Source organism: Danio rerio, chromosome 9 (assembly GCF_052040795.2).
Source record: "Danio rerio strain M-AB ecotype USA chromosome 9, GRCz13ab, whole genome shotgun sequence".
NCBI lineage: Eukaryota > Metazoa > Chordata > Actinopteri > Cypriniformes > Danionidae > Danio > Danio rerio.
The window spans coordinates 52054533-52070000 of record NC_141029.1 but is presented as its reverse complement, the minus strand read 5'-3'; the positions used below and the strand labels follow the sequence as shown (position 1 = coordinate 52070000).

The following is a 15468-nucleotide window of genomic DNA, read 5'->3' as shown; positions in this document are numbered from 1 at the left end:
TTACAAAAGGATATATATAGGGGCGAGGCAGTGGCATGGCGCAATAGGTAGTGCTGTCGGCCCACAGCAAGAAGGTCGCTGGTTCGAACCTCGGCTCAGTTGGTGTTTTTGTGTGGAGTTTGCATGTTCTCCCTGACTTCGCATGAGTTTCCTCCGGGTGCTCCGGTTTCCCCCACAGTCCAAAGACATGTGGTACAGGTGAATTGGGTAGGCTAAATTGTCCGTAGTGTATGAGCGTGTGTGTGGATGTTTCCCAGAGATGGGTTGTGGCTGGAAGGGCATCTGCTGCGTAAAAAACTTGCTGGATAAGTTGGCGGTTCATTCCACTGTGGTGACCCTGGATTAATAAAGGGACTAAGCCGACAAGAAAATGAATGAAAATGAATATATATATATATATATATATATAGCTTTTTAACATCACCTGTGCGCGTGAGTAATCATACTCATAATGTATTCACCTGCTTTTGCTCACGCGAACATGGTTATTTTTGCTAGTCGTGCTGCTTCTCGATTCTAAGATCACATTTGCACGCATATTAGGCCATCCTTATTGTCGAACCCTGCTTTAAGAAAACTACAATGTAAAAATGATTTCCAACCTGCCAAAGTGGCTATTGTGAGAGCCTAACCCGCAAAAGCTGAAGTCTACCCGCATTTGGCGGGTTGGTTGGTGTTAATGTAAAGCCCTTGCTATAGGTATATTGAGTTAACTAAATTGGCCATAGTGTATGTGTGTGAATGGGTGTTTCCCAGTACTGTACTTTTCCAAAATTTTGCGGCTTGGGCTGGGTCATCGAATACTTCAGGCGCCGTATCTCCATTCTGATGTATTTGCAATCTGGCCGGGTATCCCACTGTGAACTTGACTCCTTTTTTATGTAGCGCTTGCGTTACATCCTTAAAGGCATTCCGTTAAGACATGACCTCTGCTGTATAATCAGGGAAAATGAAAACCCTTTTGCCTTTATATTCCAGAGGTTGTAGTCTCCCGCGACACAGAATCAATTCCTTCTCTTAGAAGTTGTGTATACGCGCCAGGATTGTGCGTGGTCTCCCACCCACAGCCAGTTTGCCACCCACAGCACCTTTAACTGGGTGAGGAAAGTGTTCTTCGCCGAGGAGCTGTGGAATCAGCCGGGAGACAAAATCAGTGGGTTTACCTTTTTCCTCGTCCTCCTATATACCCACGATCTTAATATTCTGTCGTCGTGAACTGACCTCCAGATCCATAATTTTGTCCCGAAGTTGCATATTTTGTTTGGATAGTTCAGAGACTTTAGTCTCTAAGGGTGCTTTCACACTTGGTTCATTTGCCTGGACCATACCCAAGTTCGATTGTCTCCCCCTTGCCACCTCCTCGGTTGGTTTGTGTTCACACTGTCTTTTTTCTTTCTGAACCCTGGTAAGCTTGCGTCATCGAGCTGCTGTTTTGTTTACGGCCGTTGCTAGGTGACGGCCACGCAAGCAAGTGCCGAAATGGAAAGACTTTCGCACATCGCGGTCATTCTGCTTTTACTGAAAGCTTTTGGACATACAGAAAGCAACTTGCGTCCATCTGCCGCAAAAATAATATGCACATTCAGAACATCACACAGCGTCTACAGAAGCTGTTTTTAGAGGAGACAAGCAGACATCACTGTGTTTGCCCTGGCTCAGTGTCACCAAGGTACGAAACAAGACACACACACACGAACAAACAAACGTTATGAAAACGATAGTTTGTTGTACAGTTGGCAGTTCACAATAGTACACTTCCGTTATTTGGTACGATTGCATTCACATCTGAAGTGAACCGTACCAGAGTTCGCATGAACCGTACCCCAGACCACCTCTTTCAGGCAGACTCGGGTACGGTTCACGGGTCCGCACCCGGGTCCAGAAGACGCATTCACACTAGCTAAACGTACCGTACTATGACGTCAAACGAACTCTGGTGCAGACCAAAAGTGCTAGTGTGAAAGCACCCTAAATCGTGCAATCACGCATCAAAGTCGCTCGCCGCCATCTCCTGATTTGTCACACGGACCTGTAGTTCATCCTGTGAAGCCATAAGTTTCTGGAAGTTGAGTTTAAAAGCATCGAAGCGATCGTTCACACCTTGCAATATTGACTCCGACATCTTCTTACTCATTTCTTTACATGAGGCAAAAGCGGTGTCTGGTAGTATTTCAGACTTTTCAGGTAAATTGTTAGCCTTAGCATTAGCTCCGGCGACCTTTCCTTTATGTGAGGCACTCGGTTTCGGCATTTTCAAGCTTTAGGAGAAGTTTGGGATGTATAAAAACTGTAAACACAATTAAAAGCATTAAAGTCGAACAAAAACACAGTCATTTAATAACTTAACTGAGGCCACAGAGAGGAGCCCTTAAAAAATGTGCCTATCCCCGAGACATGCACACTAGAGCCCCCTGGGTGTTTCCCCAGTACTGGGTTGCGGCTTGAACGACATCCACTGTGTAAAACATATGCTGGAATAGTTGGCGGTTTATTCTGCTGTGGTGACCCCTGACAAGTAAGGACCATAACTGGGAAACATCCATACACTCAATAACACACACACTTATACACTACATCAAATTTAGATCATCCAATTCCCCTATAGCGCATGTCTTTGGAGCACCCGGAGGAAACCCACACCAACAACATGCAAACTCCACACAGAAATGCCAACTGGCCCAGCCCGTACTCGAACCAGCAACCTTCTCACTGTGAGTCTACACCATGCCACCCCTAAAACATGCAACAAAATAACAATAATATTTTACGCTTTCTGAAAGTGTAGTCTGATGCACATATTTTTGATGAGGCTGCTAGGTATTTGATGCAACCTCTCTCCGTCAGCTGTATTTGTCTTGCAGAGGAGTCAATATGTCACGAGAAGAGATTAGAGGCTTTGAGAGAGAATCATGTTGCTGTTGTCGATGCTAATCATGTGATGAATATGATGTGTAATTTGGAGTAACCTCAGCCATCGCTTACATGTTGACTCGTGCCTCTGTTTGAAGTTTATTTTAGCTCTTGTTTGGATATCCAGGCCTGTCAGTCAGCCGCTCAAGCTCTAATTAAAATGACTGCTGAATCTGCTGGGAGTACAGATGCGGTCAACAACCAGTTAATCTCTCTGAGGACACAATGTACTACCTGCGGATAATAATCTGGCTTTATTACGTCCTTGACACGCTGCTGAAGATACTCTCTCTTGGTTAGACTTTTGAAAATGAATGTAGTTACAATGTAAATGTGCAAAGATTTTATTTAGGGCTTCACTGTATATGGTTTTGGCATCGATATATCGCAAGACGTGCAATGTGGAGTCAGGATTGTAGTTGACCACACTGTAAAAAGTGATATGACCAGTTAGTCCCGACAGCATATGTTTTTAGGTCATTGTAACTTATTAATCTAAGTTAATCATGTTCTAACTTGATTTTATAAGTTGCACAAGCTGTTTTAAGTCAGTTTAACATAATATAAGTTCAATGGACTCTTAAGGTTGATTTGATTCAGCTTATAAATTTAAGGCAACCAGGATTTGTTTACAGTGCAGAAGATACAACCGTTCAAAAGGACAGATGATAGTTTTGTAGTTCTTTTATATGTCTGACGTGGTCCAAACACAGTGAAATATGTTTGATCAAACAAAAGAATAGTGAAATATGAAAACAATGATCGATCCCTGTGGCTTGTATAGCGCCTCTCATCAGTTGGAATACAATAACTTTTGCATAGATTATGGTAGAGACATTTTTCTTTTTCCTATGATTACAGACATGCAGGAACCACTTAATTTCAGCACGCTAGACCACACAGAACCTAAAAGGTACACTTTCAAATTTGAGTTTATAAAAAAAAAATACAAAAAGCGCCTCTTTTGTTTAGTGTTCATTATAACACAGAGAACATATACAGATATTTTAAACACTTTCAGTAGTGTTTTATGAAAATTCAAAGGGTTTTCTTTAAAATGATACCAAATTTTTGCATTTACACCTCTGCATGTGGATTTGGGAAGCTTTTAAATTTGGGTAGACAAAATCCAGGCGGAAATCCCCAAATAACAGCAGAGTTTAACTGGTTAAACTGAAGTGTTACCCTAAATACTTTTGGGATAAATTGTTACTGTGTTTGTATCACCTAAATTTGAAACATTTTCCTTATAAAGTTTTATTGTTTGTCGCTCATTTAAATTGTCCGGCCTTAATTTCAGATATCAAAACACTGCAAAAATCAATAAATCTGAACTGAATATCACAGCAGACTGTATATCACTTGACTGAAAGAGGTCTAAACTGTATTTAAACATAAAAATAATTGGCCTCCAATTCTACAGACTTTCGTTAGAAATGGATTTGTGGCAAATTAGGGATGAGCGATTTTTTTTTTTTTTTTTTTTTTTTTTTTAATAGATTTTACGATTAATTCGAATTTACGTTTTAAGATGATTTAATTTTATATTAAATTGAGGTATCGCAATTTTTTAAATATAAAAATATTAGATACATTATAATTGCACCAATGTGCTTTTCTCCACTCTCTGTATACTCTGCCTGACTGCCTGTCTGGGTTTCAATCATGGTAGTGACGGACTGAACACAGAGACTGGACAGCCTAATTTAACCCAATGCATGACGTTGTGGGCTTGCATCGCAGAGCTGGTGCAAATACCACAAATACAAGCATTTAAGTGTGTTAAGTTGTGTATTTTTCTTTTGTTAATAGCTTTGCAATAAATGCGATTTGGTGCACTCTCTCACGCTACTTCAGAGCTGCCTGACGAGGGGATTTACATTCAGACTAATGCAACAAGTAAAATCTTACATGACTTCACGCTTTACTAAGTCATGTCTGTGTGGATTGTCAAGACATATTGTCAAGACATATTCCCTTCCCTTATGAAGTCGATAAACTCGATCTCTCAACATGTATGAAGGACGTAAAAACCTGCCATGTGAAAAACCGCACCGATCTTAGTTCGAACCGCGCTGATCTTAGTTTGGTTTGAACACGAGCAAAGGTGAGCTGCTGTTGTGAAAAGTGAAAATACCCGCCCCCTTGCCTCGTGGTCCATAAATAGTCTTTTATTATATCATCATATTATTTTTATTATTATTAATATTATAAATATTATTATTTTATATGCCACATTTCTTTGTCTTAAATAATAAAACTGAGAATGCAGCATTCTGCAAAATAAATTTAAACTGAAATGCATCTGCAAGAACCAAAAGAATAAGTGGTTTATTCATTTTAGTGGGTGATTGATAATGCAAGTTGCTTCTGGTCATTTTAACTGATAAATATATTGTTGCATTCCCCAATCCCTACTATCTTTCTCCTAGGAATGGATCCTAGTAGGGACAGCAAGTCAAGACAAATGGTGAAATGAATTTTTAAAGAGTCCCGCAAAAAATAGACTAGGAGAGGGACGTGAGTGAAGACTCGGGGAGAGAAAGAAAGATTGCCAGTGGAATAATTCATTGGATATTGTTCATTAAAGGGTGGATGAGCAGATTGCAGGATAAAGTACAATGTGTTTTTGTCTGTGTGAGAGAAAGATGAACAGGGTTTCTACGGGGTCTCACAAAGTCTAAAATTTAAAAATCAAAATTTTAGGCCTTAAAGTTATAAATTTGCTGTGTTTGTTCTTAAATATTTCGGCACAGGTCTTATTTTTGCGATGTCCATGTAACGCTATATTTAACGCTCATTTAAATTCTTTATTTGTGGTTGTTGCTTGGTTTTTGTGTTGTTGTAGTTCTTTATTTAACCGGTCCAAATGTAATTTGCGGTATTACAACTACAAATGAGACCAACATGCGATAACCAATCAGCTTATCGAACTCAGTTCGCACGGCAAATGTGACGTCATTGCAGAGTTTGCGAAGGTTTGCTTTGGGTGTGCGCGACATGATTTCGGCTGGTGGAGTGCAGTAAATTTTTTAAGACTCGAGTTGCCGCGTTTTGTTTTGTTGAGTTGAATATGAAACACTTCTACGAGATTTTATCTGAAACCAGTACGACTAGACAGCTTTTTGATCCGTCCATGCGTGATCATAGGGAAAACCAGATGACCAATAATTGTCAGCTAGAAATTGCAACAGCAGTGGGAAGAGAGGCAAGTTTTTGTTTAAAAAGTTTGGAAAAACCTTAAGGAAAAGTTTGTAAAAGGCAAAAGAGGCTATTGCAAAAGTTGATAACTCTCAAACAATATACTGATGCCTGTTTTTTTTAGGCTTTATTAGTGATAATGGTTAGGAATGTTGGACCATTATTGCCTTTTTAGCTTATAAGCAGAGGACAGAAACTAACTAGCCAGTAATGTGTGAATTGTGGTGCGGGCAAAATAAAAAGAAACGTCAGTATTTTTTTGTAGTTCTTTTCAAAATAAAATATATTTGTTCTGTAGACATTAAAATTTACCTTTAAGAGGTTGAACTTTCAGAGAAATGAACCAAAGCAAGTAATGCATCAAAGTTTGATTTTAAAAATCTTGAATGGTTATAAAAATCTTTATAATCATTCTAATAAATAATTTTAAAAAATTGGTTTAAAAAGCTTGAGCGATATTAATGATATGACGTAGGTTCGGAAACGCTCTACTTCTCCGTTTATCCGTCTGACTTCATGGTAGCTTTCTTTTGACCGCCCTCTGTCTTTTTAAAGAGCCTCGTCCATTGGAGGTGCGTGCGCAGTCAGTGAAGATGCGCGATGCATAAATCGTATGAATCAGCCTTAAAAAAAATTATTTCTGTAGTTCAATGATGCAACTAACCTGTCTTCAGTCCTGTTGACTTTGAATACACTTATTTATTAATTATTTATTTGCATTTTCTCTTTTTGTATATGCGTGTTTTTGATATTGTGATATATATAGGGATGCAGCGTTCAACCGGTTTCACTATTAACCGCGCTTTAATTCATCACGGTTAATTAATCATAAAGGCCCAACACCGTGTTTCTGCACAGAACAAAACTGCAGCAACTAAACAAAGTTATGCAAACTGTGCGCTAGTTTATACACCGAGACTAATAACCACGCACACTGGATTAACTATGACTGAGGGTATTAGCTAAGGCAAGTTTATTGTTTCCAAAGGAGCGAGAGGCATGCAACGCAACGCGCTGTCGCGCTCACGCTTTTCAGGCGCACTAGTTGAGATGGGGCTTTTGTGACCGCGGGAACTGCAAACGTCTGAAGTTTGAGGAAGAAGCAATGAAAAGTACACAGGTTTGCAACCTCATTTAAAGTTACAAATATTGATCCACCAGCCGAGATCAGTAAAGTGTTTTTGGAGAGAGTGCAGAAAGACTCGCTGAATGACATTGACTGAATGTGGATGAGTTGCAAACTTCGGCTCATGACAAAGAACGATATTGTGCAGGTGGTCATCATGAGAATAACTGCTCTGCACCGCATTCATTGGGTCGGCTGACTCGCCTGTTTTTTGACTCGCAAACCGAAACCAAAACCTTTAAAGCAGTGTTTCCCGGGTCGCGGGAACATTTTCAGTGGGTCGCGGAGTGTGTGGTAAAAAAAAAAACAACAACAAAAGTTTAACTTTTAACTTGTTTTGACTTTTATTTTGAAATGCGTGCATGACAACCCTACCGTTTGACATGTGAAATTTCATTTAATTATAGCAACAAATATGTCGAAGCGCTAGTACCACCCTGAATAAAGTATGGATTTACATATATTGGCGACAAATAAGACTTAAAGCCTCAGTGTGTCGCATGTAGCAAGGTGCTCTCACAAGAGAACCTTCTTAATTAAAACGAAATTTAGAAACCAGACAACATGTTTTATTAATAGTTCAGTTTAGTTCATGGTAACTAATCCTTTCCTTACCCTAACCACTGTTTACAGTATTTGTCGTTTTTACTTTGTAATATTTCTATAATTTGATACATTTTGTTAAATGACAGCAATAAAATATAGTTTATTAAGTCTTGTTGATTTTATTATGATTTTTCTGTCACTACTAAGGGTGTCACGATCCTCCAAATCCTCGATTCGATTACATTTTCGATTCTAAAGGCACGATTCGATTTTCGATTATGAATAATTAATTAATGACCAATTCATTATTTGTAGCCTACCGTTAAAACTACCTGACTTGTATGGTCTTTGTTTTACCCATAAATCAAATCCAAAATGCTTAAACACCGGCAACTTCATTGAAAGAGGAGAGGATTTAAGCTCTGTCGACGGGTCTCCTGCGTCTGCAGTTTAACAAGCACTTCAACAAGCGTGTTTTTTCCCGCTTGGCAAGCCAAGCTGACGTGACATGGGGGCGTGGCAGCATCGACGATTCTATTTTTTGATTCGATAATCGAAATTGAGCATAAATTTCGATCGATTTCGATTAAAAATCGTGACACCCCTAGTCACTACTAATGTATGTTAACAAATAAATACTAATTAATTGTAATTCCTAAAATTGTATTATAGTTCCTAAAAATTTGTGTCGCGGCTCGTTGACCATGTAAAAATGTGGGTCCCATGGCCAAACCAGTTGAGAACCCCTGCTTTAAAGAGTAGTAGAAGTGAGACTTTTTTTCCTTTCTTTTGTCCGATATTGACATGTGTACTACAACAATAGTATAAAATGTATATTTCTTACTGCTATGCTTCATTTGTGTTTGATGCAAACCAGTGATTTATTTTTCATAATGTAAGTTGGACTTTTTATAGCACGTTACTCACATGGCAGCATGATAATGTTATGTAATGTTAGTATTATTGTTGTCGTCATCATTATTATTCTATAATTATTAGATATTCATTTTGGAATTATTGCACAAATACCAATAAGTGATAACAGAATTAGATGGTTGTTTCTGGTTTTTGTTAGTCCTGATTGATGATGTTTTCAAATAGAATAAATCTGTAATATACAACTTGCAGCGGTGCTCATTCATTGTTAGTTGGTGCTCCTAAATGTTTTACGGTGCTCCCTTAAGTTAATTTCAAGCCCTGCATTAGACAAATACTATTTATTTATTTATTTATTCATTGTTCTATGATTTATTTACAGTTTCTTAACTAGAACTGTTTTAAAATTAATGAATTTATAATAATCGTGATAACCATGAAAACGTGATTATTTCTCAGACTATTCACCTAATTCTTTGCGTATGAGTGGGTGCAGCCATTTGAATCTTTTAGGCTCGAGACTTCCGGTCTCATTCACTTCCGTTTATTTTTAGACATTAAAAACGGCACGTTTCACTGTTTGATGTTGCAAACTGATATTTCCTTATTATATTATTCTACTTGGTCTGTATAGTTATGCAAACATTTGTTTGTAGAGCAAGTAGTTTGATTGTTTTCTGACGTTTATTATTTCTAGTCATTTCTCCCATAGGCGACTGAATTGGAAGTTCTGAAACAATCGCGAAAACAGGCGCACTTCCGCATTTTAAAATAAGGTCAATAATCGTACAACCAAAATCTATAATCGTTGCATCCCTAGTGATATAGGTCTTAAATTTAATATGTAATGGTCTTCAAAAGGTCTTAAATTTGACATTATGATATCAGCAGAAACCCTGGATATAACGACAGGGAAGAATACAAGTACATACATGTTTATATATATTTTTTATATTAATAACATTATGATGCTTAGTTAATTGGCAGCGATCGTTGTTTGCCTGCCAGGATTCTGAACTGGATCCTTCTGGTCTTTCCGTCATGCCTCATGACGTCCGATATCTGAAGGAAATGATGTCTCCTCTTAGTGACCCCAAGACAGATTACGAGATGATAATGACATTAGGAAATTATGTCTGATAACGATTCTTGCTATAACAGAGGAAATGTCCCAGGACATGCATCTGGATCTGTTGTACTAGGTTTCACTGCCTGCTTTAACATGTGATCTTTTGTTTGTTTGGTTCCTGGATGTACATGTGGTCAACAAAGTGATGAGTTGTTTTCTGAAAGCTCGTTATCTTGAGGTTTTTCCAAAGAACATCTATTAGATTATTTTGTTACTGTGGTTTGGTCTTTATAGTGCTTTTTCTGAAATAAGAGATCATCTCCATTAGGGCATATTTTATGCACTCTGCAGTGATTAATGGCTTTGGTGAATTGTATGGCATGTACTTTACACCAGACACGGCAAGTGCGAATAGATCATGCTATTCAGGCATGAACAGACTTGTGAACATTGAGTTTACTGGCTTCAGTTGCAGATCAAATTGGCTTCATTTGTTTGTCAAATTTACTTCATGTCATTGGCTTATATCTTCCTGGTGACTCTAGCTTTTTTGCTAAATGGCTAATATGGATTTTATCAAGAGATTAGCTGTGCTTTATGTGATTTTATTAAAACTGAAAAACAACATGTATTTGTTCGGCACCCAGCTCTGTGAGTTCATCAAATTCTCCAGAAACTATACCTGGATGATGGAGGCTTTCCATGGTGCTTCCGACTGAGCCAAGCCCAGTTTGATGAGCTGTTGTCCCGTGTCAGCAATAGGATTTCCCCTCGGGACACCAACAACAGGCGTTGCATCATAATCATGCCCATAGCAAGCTTCTGATTGGATAACACTACAGATGCACCGATACCAGAATCGGGTATCAGGTGGATACTTGGTTAAAATACTCGTACTCGTATCGGACATGAAAGGTTGATACCACGCACTGATACCAGTCAACAGCACTTCATCGCATGACAGATTTTTTTTTGTTTTCTACCTGACCTCAATGTCTTAATGTATTAATTAGCCTAATGTATCAAATATTAATAGCTTAGTCCCTATAATCAATCCATTTATAAAATACGTTATTAATGAATCTTCAGGCTACTGAAGAATAAACCGAATATGATGATTATTAGGGATGCAACAATACAGTAAGCCCACGGTTCAATACATACCTCGGTTTTTTAACACTGTTTTCGGTTCAGTTCTCATGGCTTGACACGTGTGTTTATTTTTATTCTATAGGCAATAGGAACAGTAAGAGGTTAAGGAGAAAAAAATTAAAACGATTTATTGCAATACTCATTTTATTTTACTTAAAAGCCAGGAAAAGTACTCTAGTTCCTAGTGTATTGTATAAAAAAAATTAACACTGAAATCTCACAGCTGCTCGTAGCCCATGTACAAACTGGGGAACACATAAAATCCAACACTTTGAAAATAAACATACATGTGAAGTTAATAAAGATAAATTGGCCATTTCAAATAAACATATTTGTACTTAAGTAAACATAAATAAACCATCCTAATTATCTCGGTGCTGAAAAAATGGGAGACTGTAGTCTGTAACGCGGATCGAGTGCTTTTATAAAATGACAAAAGCCCACATCTCCAATCACCGAAAACAGCTGCAAATCTTTAGCAACAAACAGCCGCACTGCCTTTGTTATTTTTATGTGTCTCTCGGAACCAGTTGGGTATGTTTGCTTGAAAGATTCAGCGAGGGACTGATCTGCAGTCATGGTTATACGTGTAAAATAATTATTTTTTGTTCATCGTTTTTTCCGTGGAGGTCTGTACGGTTCAATATTATATTGAGAACCGTGGCATCCCTAATGAATATATGATCCTTGCATAATGATGACAGCTAAACAAGCTAGCACTCATTTAATTTCTAAACTATAAATACAAAATAAAATCAATTTTAAGTAATTGAACATTATGTAAAAAAAATTGAAGACTAGAGGCTAAATAAAAGCTTCTAGTCAGAGTTGAACATCTGCGGTGACCGTGCGCGTATAGTTTACAGCTTCTGTAAAGATCAGACAGCCTATACAGATCACACAATCTCAAACATTTGATGTAAATGTATAAATATTTTGATAAGTTTTGTTAATGGAATATTTCTAACAATATGATTTTGCTTTTGGTTATATGCCGGCTTTGAGTTCTTATGCGGTGCTCCGGTTCCCCCCACAGTCCAAAGACATGCAGTACAGGTGAATTGGGTAGGCTAAATTGTCCGTAGTGTATGAGCGTGTGTGTGGATGTTTCCCAGGGATGGGTTGTGGCTGGAAGGGCATCCGCTGTGTAAAAACATGCTGGATAAGTTGGCCATTCTTTTCGCTGTGGTGACCCCGGATTAATAAAGGGACTAAGCCGACAAGAAAATGAATGAATGAATGAAATGAGATGGTTAGTTTTTACCATATTTGGAAGGGTCATGAATATTAATAAGCTTCACTCTGATGCTTTTGCAGCTTATGTCAGTTAATTAATGCTTAAACACAGACAAACACACACATAAACGCGCAGAGAGATGTACACTGAAAAAAAATATTCATTGGATTTACAAAAAAAATAAGGTTTTTACACACTATTTATATGGGCTGTATTTAAGCAAACAAATGAAATTAAACATTAATAAATGTAATTTGTTTGTTTAAATTCAGCCCCTATAAATCATTTTCAACCACTTACCTTAAAAATAAATTAGTAAATACAATGAGTTTTTTTTTCAGTGTACTCTGAAATATACAATTGCAAAATAATCATATTTCAGTTGTCAAAATAAATGTTGACAAATTGAGTAGATGCCTAGTTAAATCTTTTCAACTGAGGGTTTGGAGAGGTTTATTTTAGCTGGAAAGTGTGAGTGAGAAACCTTTTAAGCCACAAGAGTGACCTAGTTTGCTCCTGAGTTGTATTGTGGATGAAATATAGGCTAAAATTATAGTTATACACCAACAAAAGGGACAGACTGAGATGTATTTAGAGCTTTAATGTATATGAAAGCACAGGCAGGAATTATTATCAGTATCTGCATAAACATATGGATTTTATAAAGTTTATGGCCATTAACTCAAGAGAAATCACACACTCAAGAGCTGAGTGAAATGACACAATGCATAAACGTGCATTAAAAACTTATGCTCAGCAGTTTACATGTGTATGTTGCCTCATTACAAACATACTTTCACAATAAACATGTTAAACTAACAAAATAAACATTTAAAAAATCCTTATGCCTCTTCAAAGTGACACCTAATATAATTTTAATCCGTATATCCTGCATTTTGCATTCTGGCGTGGTCATGCATGGCTGCCTGCTTCTCAGAACCTCCTTAGTTTTTTTTTTTTTTCTCTCAAAATAAGAGTCCCACATACATAGTAAGTATAATACAAGCTAAAAAAATAAGAGAAATTTATTTACGTCATTGTTGCTTCGGTTTTTCCACATTGATGATTGCATATGGATCATCACGGTCTGTGTTTTGTTTTAATTAGCTTGTTTTTCACTGGGATTTTACACTCGTCGGATTTACAAGTGAATAAGGAAACATGCTTAATTCTCTCAGTATGTTATTTATTATTCAGCTATGCCTAGGTACATCAAAATTTTCATTCGCTGGCAGCAAAAGCTACAGTGTATGTGTCAAAGTTTTATGTTATTGGTTACAAGTCATTAATACCTAGTGGTAACCTTTTGTGCATGCAATTAGCTGGACAATTATGACCATCAATATATATTTTAAGCATTGTTTGAGCATTTTGTGATACTGTATGTTTTATACTGTACTTGAATTAAATGAGCTTAAATGTTATTCAAGTTACAGTAATCTCTGTATGTCAAGCATGAAACAAGTAATGAGCTGTACAGAAATGTCTTGCCTATATCATTGAATGGTATTAATTTGTATACCTCTTAAAAAATTTAGATTAATGTCCATGGAAAATACTTTGCTCTGATTTGTTTTTTGTTGTTAATGGGATGTACATTTTTTCAGTCACGTTGATTAAATGTTTCGATTGCTTATTATTTGATTTAAACCTGCAGATCAAGCATTAAGCGTATGTTAAAGCACTTCTCCTTTCTACTTTAAGTATTTCATTTAATTCAGCAGCTAGTAACTTGAACTCACAGGAAAATCCAGTAATCTAAGTAGGTGGTTTTGAGGTGGCTATGAATTTGGTTTGGTGGTCTGAGGGTTTCAGCCTCATTTGGGTGATGCATGAACTCGATATGGGTGAAGTTGCAAATTTGTTGCATGATCATGATTGTGACCATGAGCATTTACACATACTTAAAGTGCTCTCTCATTGCTTTAAATAAACCATGTCCAATGTCAAGTAGGGATGCAACGGTTTTAAATTATACAAGTCTAAGAAATAATCTCGGTTTCACGGTTATCACGATTATTTGCATTCATTTATTTCAAAACCCCACTAGATTATTTAACCTTACTAAATTGTTTTAAAGTTGGTTTTGTAGTTCAGGCCTAAATACATATTTGTTGCCGTTTTAAAAGTTCATTTGATTGACTATATAAAAATCTGTGGATATTATTGATGCATTTTTTGGGTAAAATTGCTACCTTTTACTGTCATTCAATGTGTTTTTGGTCATTTTCAATACATTGTCATTGTCTTCAGTTACGCTCACGCCTTGCGCTGATACGCTGCTTCTGCGTGCAGTATGAAAACACGCTGCTCACGCTTTCCATGTGAAACAGGCTTGAGTCTTTCAGCACTCTCTCTCTGAAAACACTTGATTAATCTCGGCTGGCGGATCAACACTTGCCATATGATCGCTCTCATCGGCACCATTATTAAGCTTTTAGAAAAAATAACACACCAGCGAAGAAACGCGACACAGAGGAACATAAACACCTCACTGCCAACTAGCGTTTTGGAAGTGTTCTTGCAGAACAACAGAAACAGCGCACAGAAGTATAAATGCACAGCTACGCTCGTTGCATGCGCCGTGGGTCACACCGATCACTTGAAGCAGAAGGATAAACCAGGCTTAAGTTGGCAGGACTAAGCCGACAAGAAAATGAATGAATAAATAAATGATGGGCGTGCCAGTTGCACTTTCACCGTCGAGTGTTTAAAAAAATAAATAAATAGAAGAAAACATACTTGCCAAGCAAACCTGCTCTCAAACGATCGCTCTGTGCAACAAACTGAACATTATTTACAACTTAATTACCTGTTGTTCACAGCCTATGCAGCTTCTAAAGTAAAGCAATAAAGTTGAAAGGTGCCCGTCCTCTCAGAGGTAACCAAACCGTGAATCAGCTCTTGTGTGACTTCACGGACGGGACTACATCATTACATTAATGTAATTTACATTTAAATTAGTAAAACAATAGGAAAGATTTTTTCGACCGCCTTCACGCTTCTCTCCTGACCTAGAAAATAAAATTAGCTGAATCGTAGAAAAGCTGAATTAGGATTGTGTACAGGGTCTAATCAAGAGCGCAATATTTTTTCGATTAACCGCGCAGCCCTGTGCGTGCGTGCGTGCGTGCGTGCGTGCGTGCGTGCGTGTGCGTGCGCGTGTGTGTGTGTGTGTGTGTGTGTGTGTGTGTGTGTGTGTGTGTGTGTGTGTTTATGGGTATGTGTAACTGCTAGGCATTTAATTCTAATGCTGCGTTCACACCAGACGCGGCACGTGCATCAAGCGCGAGTGATTTACATGTTAAGTCAATGCAAATGCACGAATAGACATCCTGCGGCGAGATACGT

The 15468-nt window shown here is 37.7% G+C and overlaps 2 protein-coding genes across 4 annotated transcripts in view; one reads left to right on the top strand and one right to left on the bottom strand.

The window, feature by feature from the left end:
- The window catches only part of slc38a11 (solute carrier family 38 member 11), a 243842-nt gene that overhangs the window by 33119 nt on the left and 195255 nt on the right, over positions 1-15468 (bottom strand). The window lies entirely within an intron of this gene.
- scn1laa (sodium channel, voltage-gated, type I-like, alpha) overlaps positions 1-15468 on the top strand; it is a 99277-nt gene that overhangs the window by 10662 nt on the left and 73147 nt on the right. The gene's annotated exons all lie outside the window — the stretch shown is intronic.